General features: G+C 36.9%; 1 pseudogene; it reads left to right on the forward strand.

Annotated features, from left to right (window-relative positions):
• The first annotated feature begins 8,772 nt into the window (after positions 1 to 8,772).
• LOC138838505 (U6 spliceosomal RNA) lies at positions 8,773 to 8,871 on the forward strand (annotated as a pseudogene).
• Positions 8,872 to 10,868: the final 1,997 nt, after the last annotated feature.

Consider the following 10,868-nt stretch of genomic DNA (forward strand, 5'->3'; position numbering starts at 1 on the left):
AGTGTTTCCTCTTGCCTCTAAGCTGTACATCCCCGAATGGTAAAGCTTTAGTTCTAATTCTCCCAAACAATGAGGTAGATATAATGGAATAATACTTTAAAACAGTTGCCTTTGATTCCCTAACCACAACGGAACAATGCAAAACATTTTCTTATAGAAAATTATATATTTTATATTTATATGTGTTGATTTTATATTTCACATAGTGGATCTTACTGGAATTAATTGATAATTTGACAAATTAATTTATATTATTCCAATAAATAGATTGGAATATAAATAATCAGGATGAGAATATATATTAGAATATAAAAAGTATCAATGCAATGTTTTCGGTATAAACTTGTGATACTTTCTACGTGTTCTTGGTCTTCTGAATTCACATGGTAAAAAAAAACAGTGTTGTTTTCTTCTAATCTATAAGGGATTTTACTCTGCTGCTCTGTTTATTGTTTTAACTCGCTGGTATCAAATTGTTTTTCTCCATATTTCTGAAGCATTCCTACTGATTATACTCAAATTTTGCTGATATGATGTCTAAAAGGTATTATTCTTCTATAGAATCCATGGGTCCTAGGATCCCAGGTCCCAGTTATCCGCATCATCAGATAACTAGGGCAAAAGTTCCCACCTATGCCCATGAAACATGCCAAGAGAAAGTAATTGAAGACCCATCTCAATTTCTCATTTCTTATATTTCAGGGCCCCAATTCCTTGAAATGCAGGAATTAGCAGTGAGCAATTGGGAAATGCAAGGCAACTTAAAATGCAAGATGAAATCACAAAATGTGAAAGTACAGTAATTCAAACTTTCAATTTTCAGATGACCATGCCATATGAGTGGAAAAGACCACAAATGTCACAAGATTATTTGTAATACCCTTCTCCTAATGATTAATGAATTATTTCAGTCCAGTATCAGCAGGCTAAAAAATAGTTCCTGAACGATAGATCCATAATTGGTCTACCAATGCTAGGAATACTTGACATAGAGGTCAAATATAATTTAAAAAACATTAATTGAGAAGATCCTTAGCGCTTCAAAACTCTGGTACTTCAGTAAACTTGGTTCTGTAGTATAAAAATGTTGTCATTCTCAAACAAATGATAACCTACATTTAATCTGCTGAAAGTATATTCCTTTTCAAATAAACTTTTAAAAATCACATTTGCCAAAATAACACTTTACAAGTGATGATATTTAGTGAGGTTACTAGTCTTTCAAGTGTAGGGAGCAAGTTTCAATAGAGTTGATTTATTCACCCAGCACTAATGCCAAACAGGTTCAGCCATTCATTAAAGTGTAGGAATAGTACCCCCCACCATTTGTGTTTTCAGTAGGTGCCTTCAAAAATTTGTTAAATAGTTCAGCCTCCAATATTTCAAACTAAAACATTAGCTAATAAAGTAAATTTCATCACATAAGTACATTTTAAAAAGTCATGAATAGTTGCCTTATCATATGGTGTTTTATGTTTTCCCTATATGTCTAACACAGTAAGAAATATGACTTTAAGTCTTGAATATGGGTACTCATCAGAGATTTGACAAACATACAATCTGTCTTCTATTTCTATCATATTCCTCTACCGTAGTAAATTTTATATTTCTTCTTTTGCCAATACTTATAGGTAGTTGAAAATATTATCCCATGTAAAATAAAATAATCACACACCACTGTACAAAGCCATTTATAAAAACTGGTAGTTAGGAATACATTCTAAGTCATTTTTAAACTTTCTTGTTGACTACAGATTAATCTTCCAAATGGAGGGCAATGAAATCATGTCTAGGTGCTTCATGTCTCCAGTCTTGCAAATTGTTACTTCAGATGAATGAATAATGGAAATATAAGCTGACATCAGTTCAAGTATATGCAGAATTCAAACTCCATGGAATGTATATAAACCTTTCAAAGTACTAACAGACAGTTTAACAGAATGACTATCAGGAAATTGAATTAATAGTAATAATAGTAAAGGAATAATAATAAAGCCATAGAATGAACGAAGAATGGAACAAGGGGCAAGTACAGCTAGAATACTTAATATACACATGTGAGAAAGGAAGTGGTAAATCGGAAATAAATCTTGTAGAAGGGGTTGGTTGAGAATGATAGAAGGAGTGACTCTGATCACGGAACATTGGACAATTAGATGGACATTTTTGTAACACACTTTCACAACTTTTTGAAATTCAGTGAAAAAACACAACAAAAAACAAAAACACACAAAAAGCACAACCAAACAGCAATCTCTATAGAGTATGATTATGGCCTCTCAAAATTTTAAATAGTTAATGAAGGACAATCTTGGGAAAAGCATACAAAGCTGTTCGAAGTGAGCAATTTGGGGTAGAGGAGAAATTTTAACAGATTTAAATAGACTGTTTAAGGTCATAAATCACCTACATCTGCTGCAAATATTTTCTTCTGCGAGTTCTCTTGGTCTGAAAGGATATTCCAGTCCTGAGCCACACTTGATAGCTTGTGAAGATAAAATGGAAGAAACAAGATGAAGAACCCATTACTCCATTGGAGAGGAAACAGTCGTCTACGTTTTCTCTCATTTCTATTGACTACTTTTATTCATAAGTTTAAGTCAAGTGATTTGAATTAAATATTTCCTTCTTTGTTATGGCAAAGTAATTGGTCAAAATAATTCACTAAATATTGTTAGCCATTTTTTTTCTATCATGCTCTTTTCTTGTCCAAGCGAGTCCATTAAACTTCCCCCTTGCATTTGGTTGCCACGGAAACCCAGCATCAATGTTAATGAGGACAATCTCTAATGTAAAACTTTGTCTCCAAAATATCAGTCCAAGAAGCTGTGATCACAAATATTTAGCTATACATTTTTCTTTTATCTTTTACCTTGAAAGTCTTCTTTGTCTAAAGTGCCCTCAAAAATAAGTACTCTGCCAATTTTTGGATCAATCACTTATACCCTCAAAGATATTTTGCTAACAAGATGCTTAGAGGAAACCGAAGAATACTGCACTTTTATCTTCTCTCATAAGACTCTCCTTAGATACCACATCAGGAACAGTGAAGTTATTCTTTGCAAAATTATTTCAATAGATTATTTTTTTCTCTTCATCTTGCATTTGCTCAACAAGATGTATGGAGAAGAATAGAGTTGAATCACCCATACCATGGATGACAGTGTCTTTTACAAAAGGACAATGCTCCTATGTCCTATTTCTCTGTCCTCCTCTTAGCTCTTGCCTGATTTCCAAGTAATCACAGATTCTTAGCTTCAAGTCTAATGAAGGTGAAGGACTATAAGGCCTCCCCTATTGCTACATTGTAGGGCTAGATCTCTGGCAGGAGGTAAGTGTGAAAGACGCACTCAAGGAACACACGTTGGGAGAACAGGCTTAAGCAGTTCTGGTTTATTTCTGCACAAGGGTTGGGATTTTATAGCTCCAGCTTTCCCAACCTCCTGAGTCCTTCCCAGCCAATTTCTTAGCGGGGAGTTGATGATGGGCACTGCTTGGTGACAGGCACTGATTGGTCCCCCGGGGGCATGTAGGGAGCATGGACAGCTCATGGCTGGAAAGCTAGGCAGACGTGCCTGTGGGTCACGTCTCTATGAGCAGGAAGTGTGCTTCAACTACTACTCTAGCTGACTCAACCAGATCTGACCGGCTCTACCCACAAATTTTCCCTTTTCTTTTAAAAGGACCGTCATTATGGTGACCCGTCATTGGAGGCAATTTTGCCAGGAGTGCAAGCATTTAATAATTCCTAGGAGAGTAAGCCCTACAAGTGCACGGCCTCCCCAGATGACCAGAGAGGATGGTGAAAACCATTGTTGTAACTTTTTAAGCATATCTTCTAAAAAGGAGACAGCGGGAATAAGCTGAATGGAGGTCTGGTTTAGGTGGGTAACATCATGCAGCAGGTTTTGGTTCAAGTTTAAGTACTTAAGGGACTTAAGGCCTTTGATGTAGTTACTAAGTTCAGTGAAATTGGGTGCGGGAGTGGAAAGCTGACAGACAGAATTAGTCATAGCATTACATAGTCCTCCTTGTTGTAATCAAAGAAACGTAATCTGTTCTTGGAGCAAGTCTATTTGTTGTTGGAGCAAAAGGAGGCCTCCCTTAAGAAGATTGGCAACTTGTAAATGTTATAATTCTATGGAGGACAGTTGAGGGATGAGCTGGTTTATCTGTTGCACGGTGGACACGCTTTGGGACAGCAATATAGCGGCCGTGGTAGCTGAAGCCACTGTAGCGATGATTGCGGACCCGATTGCAAGGATCAATCCTACTGCTCTTTTAGTGCACGGATGAATCAATTGAACCTGGGAAAACTGAGAGTCATTAGTAGCCAGAACAATAAATGGGGGAACACGTACCAAACCTGCAAAAGGATATGAGTCATTGGGTTGCCAGTGATTGCTGAGAGTGCAAGTAGGGAGGAGTTGTCTCCTAGAAAAAAAAAGAACGGGGCTCTAACCACTACCATTCCTGACACCTGGTCATATCCAGATCAGTTACAGCGACGAATATTGGTCAATAGGAAAGGGGACAAAACGAGGCAGGAATGTGATGATCAAACGATTGGCATGGGGGGTGGGTCCTAGGTCTCCCAATCGTCCTCCTGAAGAGTCATAAAACTCCTTTAGATTTTGAGGTTTGGGATCCTTTTCAGATTGGTTGTATATAGCTGGGTCTCTACTCTTAAAAGAGTTTTAAAAGAGAAACTATGAAGATGAATCAGTGGGTGAGGCTTCAATAGCCAAGAAGCTGTGTTTAATTGGAAATCAGGAAAGAGCTGAGAGGAGGACATAGAAGTAGGACACAGAAGCGTTGTCTTTTTGTAACAGACCTGTCTTCCAAGGTATGGGTGATTTACCTCTATTCTTCTCCATACATCTTGGTGAGCAAATGCAAGAACAAGAGAAAAATAATATATTGAAATAATTTTGCAAAGAAAAACTTCACTGTTCCTTATATGGTATCTAAGGAGAGTCTTAAGTGAGAAGATAAAAATGGAGTATTTTTTGGTTTCCTCTAAGCATCTTGTTAGCAAAATATATCCTTGAGGTTAGAAGTGATTGAAACAAAAAGTGATGGAGTACCTATTTTTCTGGGCAATTTAGACACAAGAAGACTTTCAAGGTAAAGGAAAAAGAAAAAAGGTAGCCAAGTATTTTTAATCACAGTTTCTTGGACTGGTTTTCTGGAGACAATTTTTACATTAGATTTGTCCTCATTAACATAGATGTTGTTTCATGGCAACCAAATACAAGAGGAAAGTTTAATGGACTCGCTTAGTCAATTAAACAGCATAATCAAAAAAAATGGCAAATAACTTTTAGTGAATTATTTGACCAATTACTTTGCCAGAATAAAGAAGGAAAATGTAATTCAAAATGAATTGACCTAAAAGTATGAATAAAATGCAGTGAAGAGAGATGAGAGGAAAAAATAGAGGATTGTTTTCTCTACAGTGGAGTAATGGGTTCTTCTTTTTGTTTCTTCCATTCCATTTTTCCAAGCTATCAATTGTGGCTCAGGACTGGAGTATCAAGTTCAGACAAAGAGAACTCATAGAAGAAAGATAATATTTGCAGCAGATATATGTGATTTATAACCCTAGATAATCTATTTAAATCTGTTCAGAATCCTCCCCTACGCCAAACTGCCCTCTTTGAACATCTTTGTTTGCTTTTACTAAGACTTCCCTCCATTAACTCCTTAAAATTTTGAGAGGTCATATTCATACTCCCTACAGATTGCTGTTTGGTTGTGATTTTTATGTGTTTTTGTGTTTTTTTTAACTAAATTTCCAAAGGTTGTGCAAGTGTCTTACAATTAAATATGTCCACCTAATTATCCATTGCTCCTGGATCACAGTGACACCTTCTATCATTCTCAACCACCCCATTCTCCAAGATTTATTTCCGATTAACCACTTCCTTTCTCAAATGTGTACATTGAGTATTCTAGCTGTACTTGCCCCTTGTTCCATTTTTCATTCATTCTATGTCTTTACTATTATGGCACTCTGGTTTCAACTTCCTGATAGTCATTCTGTTAAACTGTCTGTTAATATTTGAAAGGTTTATATACATTCCATGGAGTTTCAGTCCTGCATATACTTGAACTGATGTCAGCTTATATTTCCATAATTCATTCATCTGCACTAACAATTTGCAAGACTGGAGACTTGAAACACCTAGACATGATTATATTCTCATCCATTTGGAAGATTAATCTTTAGTCAACAAGAAAGTTTAAAAATGGCTTTGAATGTATTCTTAACTACCAGTTTTTATAAATGGTTTTGTACAATGATGTGTGATTATTTTATTTTACATGGAATAAAACTTTCTACTACCTATAAGTTTTGGAAAAGGAAGAAAAGTAACATATACTACTATAGAAGAATATGATAGAAATAGAAGATAGATTTTGTCACATCTCAGATGAGTACCCATATTCAAGACTTAAAGACATATTTCTTACTGTGTTAGACAGAGGGAAAACAAAACAGCATATGATAAGGCAAGTATTTGTGACTTTTTAAAATGCCCGTTATTAAGTGATGAAATTTACTTTATTAGCTAATGTTTAGGGTTGAAATATGGGAGGCTGATCTATTAAACAAATTTCTGGAAGGCACCTACTGAGCAACACAAATGGTGCGTGGTACTACTTTTAGACTTTAATGAATGGTTGAACTTGTCTGACATTAGTGCTGGGTAAATGAATCAACTCTATTGTAACTTGCTCCCTACACTTGAAAAACTTGTAATGTCACTAAGTGTCATCTATTTATCAAATGTTATTTTGGTAAGTGTGATTTCAAAAAGTTTATTTGAAAAGGAATACACTTTCAGGAGATTAAATGTAGGTTGGTTTGAGAATGACAACATTTTTATACCACAGAACCAAGTTGTACTAAAGTACCAGTGTTTTGAAGCACAAACGATCTTCTCAATTAATGTTTTGCTGAATTAAATTTAACCTCTAAGTCATTTTCCTGACCATGGTAGATCAATCACGGATCTATCCTTCCAGGAACTATTTTTTGGGCCCACTTATACTTGACTGAAATATTACATTAGTCATTAGGGGAGGGGTATTAAAAATAATCTTGTGACACTTTCTGATCTTGTTCACTCATATGGGCTGGTCATCTGTCAATTCAGTTTGAAATACAGTAATTTCTCTCGATTTTGTGACTTCATCTTTCATTTTAAGTTGCCTTACATTACACAATTGTTTGCTGTTAATTCTTGTTTCTCAAGGAATTGGAGCCCTGAAATATAAGAAATGAGAAATTGAGATGGATTTTCAGTGACTGTCTGCTGGCATGTTGGGTAGGCCTAGGTGAGAAGTATTGCCCCTGTTATCTGATGATGCAGGTAACTCAGCCATAAGATATTAGGACCCATGGGTCTATAGAAGAATAATGTCTTTTAGATATCATATTAGCAAAATTAGAGTATAATATGTAGGAGGAATGCATCAGAAATATGGAGAAAAACAGTTTGGGACCAGTGAGTTAAAACAATAAACAGAGCATCAGAGTAAAATCTCTTATAGAGTAGAGGAAAACAACATTGATTTTTAACAATGTTAATTCAGAAGACCATGAACACTTAGAAGGTATCACAAGTTTATACCTAAGACACTGCATTGATACTTTTTATATTCTAATATATATTCTAAACCTAATTATTTACATTCCAATTCTATTTATTGGAATAAATAAATATCAATTTATTTGTCAAATTATCAATTGATTCTAGTAAGTTTCACTGTGTGAAATATAAAATCAGCACATATAAATATAAAATATATAACTATATATAATATAATAAAATGGCACATGTTTTGCATTGTTCTGTTTTGGTTAGGGTATCCAAAGCAACTCTGTTTTAAAGTATTTTTCCATTATCTCTACCTCAGTGTTTGATAGAGTTAGATTTAAACCTTTACCTTTTGTAGATTTACAGACTGGAGGCAAGAGGAAACATTACCAATTTAAGGCATAATAACAAGGAGAAACATATGGACTTCTCCTGGAGCTATGAAAATATTTGGTGATAGAAAGGCAGTAGTCTAAGTTCCTGCCTTGTTGGAAGGTAGACAGGCCAGGACATTCGGTAATCATGCATATGAACAATTTTTTCACCTTCTTGGCTTTAGCTACTTTTGAAATGGTAGGTATAATAAACCATTATATTTTGATAAAAACCTTCTAGTCTGAAAAGTTCTGTCTGAAATATTCATTTTTCTATGATCCCTAGGAACTAAGATTTATTTTGTTCAAGTAAGACAATTTACGCGATCAGGGTAAGATATTCTGTTTGGTCTGATCCTACATGGAAGAAGGGTAAAGCATCAGGTAGACATTTGTGCCAATGAGACCGCATTTAGGAAAATTTCAGCTGCAGAAGTTTAGAAGTAGCTCTTAAGCAAGGCTTACTTTGAATCCGTTAGCTACACAGAGCAAACTCAGTTGAATAAATAAGTACTTGAAAAAGCCATCCTCTTTGGACCTAGCTAAAAATGCTTCAAAGTATGATTAAACTAAAATGAAAAAGATTTAAAATAGTCATTGACAAAAAAAATTACAAACGTGAGCAATCAACTGAACAATATAATTATTTTCAATTATACACAGAATTTTAGGGAAATATGATCAGTAGCATTGTTAGAAACAATAAGGTTTCCTTGTTACAAACAGGCACCCAAGGATATAATCCTGTATAAATATTGCATCATTAACTACCTAAATTTAGAGGACATTACATGCTTCAGCAGCACATGAACCCAAATTACACCAATACAGAGATTAACATGGCAATTGCAAAGGATGATATGAAAATCTGTGAATTATTCCAGATTTTTCATTCTTCAGAGGCAAGAAATGAAAAACAATTATTAAAAAGTTGATTACAAAATTACTAGTGTAACAATACATGTAATCCATATAAATAAAAGTTAGTTTGACATCAGTGTATTAAATCTTCACCTTAGAAAGGCCTTTACATAGCATAATCATTATAAAACTTTTAAAATTAGACAATTTTCATTTTATTCCAAAGAAATATACAATAAGGACCTAGTAAAAAAGGAATCTTAAACTGTTTTGGTATGGAATGCAATCGGAAAGGACACATTTATTAATGAACCTATATATTATAAAACAATGTAGAATTCAAAGTCTTATATATAGGAAAGAATAAAATAGATTTTGGGCATTATACAAACAGAATACAGAATATTTTAAGGTATAATTTTTCACATAAGCACCAGAAATATCTTTAGTTCCTTTAGTACTCATTTCAACAGATAAATTAAAATTATTTCTGAATTAAAAAAAGCAAAAACTCGAGGGGGTCCAAGATGATGACGGGGAACTAGAGGAACGCCACAGCTCTCCCCAACCAAAAAGAGAGTTTGAGTTCCAACGTTTAATCTCCCCAAGAGACCGACAACAACAACAAAATCAACATCCAGAGAAAAACAGGAGTTGAAAAGAAGAATTTCACAATAGAGAAGCTTGAAGACGCCTCCCCCAACGTCTATTGGTCACAAAGCAGCGTGCCAAGCCATGGCCAGCCCGGCCTGGTGGGAGCTACCGGTGGCCCAGATACACAGGGAGTTGTCTGCAGATCATCCGCACCAAAGACCCCTGAGATATCAGTGTCAGACCGGCTGATCCTGACGAATGAAGAAACCTCAGAGCAGGGAACTTACACAAAGATCCCACCCCTTTCCCTCACTCTCCATTGGAGCAGAGAGGCTCCATCCCACTCAGCCCCATGGCAGGAACCTCAGAGATACATGAGATGCCCACAGAACACCAGAGCAGAAGAACTGAAAGGAAGTGGTGCTGATCCAGAGAGCGCAAACAGAGACAAACCCCAGCAATCAGAACCTGAACAGAGTCCCCTCCCCACCCCTCGGGTGGAGGCCAGAGGCCCATCCCGTGGAGCAGACCCAAACAGTGTCAATGGAGGCAGTGACAGAAAAGAAACACACAGAGCCACCACCTCTCAGCCTAGCCCACAACCACCTCAATTGAACTCTGACTGCAATGGCAACCAACAACAACCTACATCACACAGAAACAACTAGCTCCAGGGTGAGTACCCCGCAGGGGACAGTGTATTCCTCAAGGGAGACCAGAGCTGGTGGGAATCCCCAGACCCCCTACCCGAAAACACTCAGCTGGCCAGGCTAGAACAAGAGACACCCTGGAAGGAAGCTTAAATGCCCAAGCCTGGTACAGCACCACTGGGTCAAGAACCCAACGGTGGAAGAAATTTGAACTGTGCACTCCAAGCTGTGTAATCTAGGTGGGATACACAGCAGCACAGGTCCAACAGGTGTGCCCAGGCTGGGTCTGGGACCAGGCCTGGGGATCTGGAGCCTGAGCAACATAACCAACTCCTCCCAACTGAAATCAGATGCTGAGCATACGCCTCAGCAGAGGGGAGAAAAACAGGGAACTGCACTCCTGGTAATCATGCCTGTGACAGCAAAAGATGTGGGGGGTTCAGGACAAGAGAAGCCCAAACTCCACAGGAACCTGACCCATGTATTCTAGGCTAAGAATTGAACAACACAGGCCTCCAGCACCCGATAATAGTCAGGAGCTCAGGCTGGTAAGGTGATCAGCAGTACAGTGCTTGTCTTAGGTGCAAGAGGCCTTGGATCTGATTCCTCAGCAAAACATAAGCTGAAAGGGCCAGATGTGGTGCTATGGGTCAAATGGTAGGGTGCCAGCCTTGAGCTGAAGAGCTGAGGGACAGCACCCAAGACCAGAGTTCAAGCCCACAAATAGCCAAAAAAGTAAAACAAAACAAAACATCAGGAGACCATAGCAGACTCCAGCATCT

The sequence above is a fragment of the Dipodomys merriami genome, unplaced genomic scaffold (assembly GCF_024711535.1).
Source record: "Dipodomys merriami isolate MVZ:Mamm:240054 unplaced genomic scaffold, mDipMer1.0.p SCAF_280, whole genome shotgun sequence".
NCBI classification, from domain to species: domain Eukaryota; kingdom Metazoa; phylum Chordata; class Mammalia; order Rodentia; family Heteromyidae; genus Dipodomys; species Dipodomys merriami.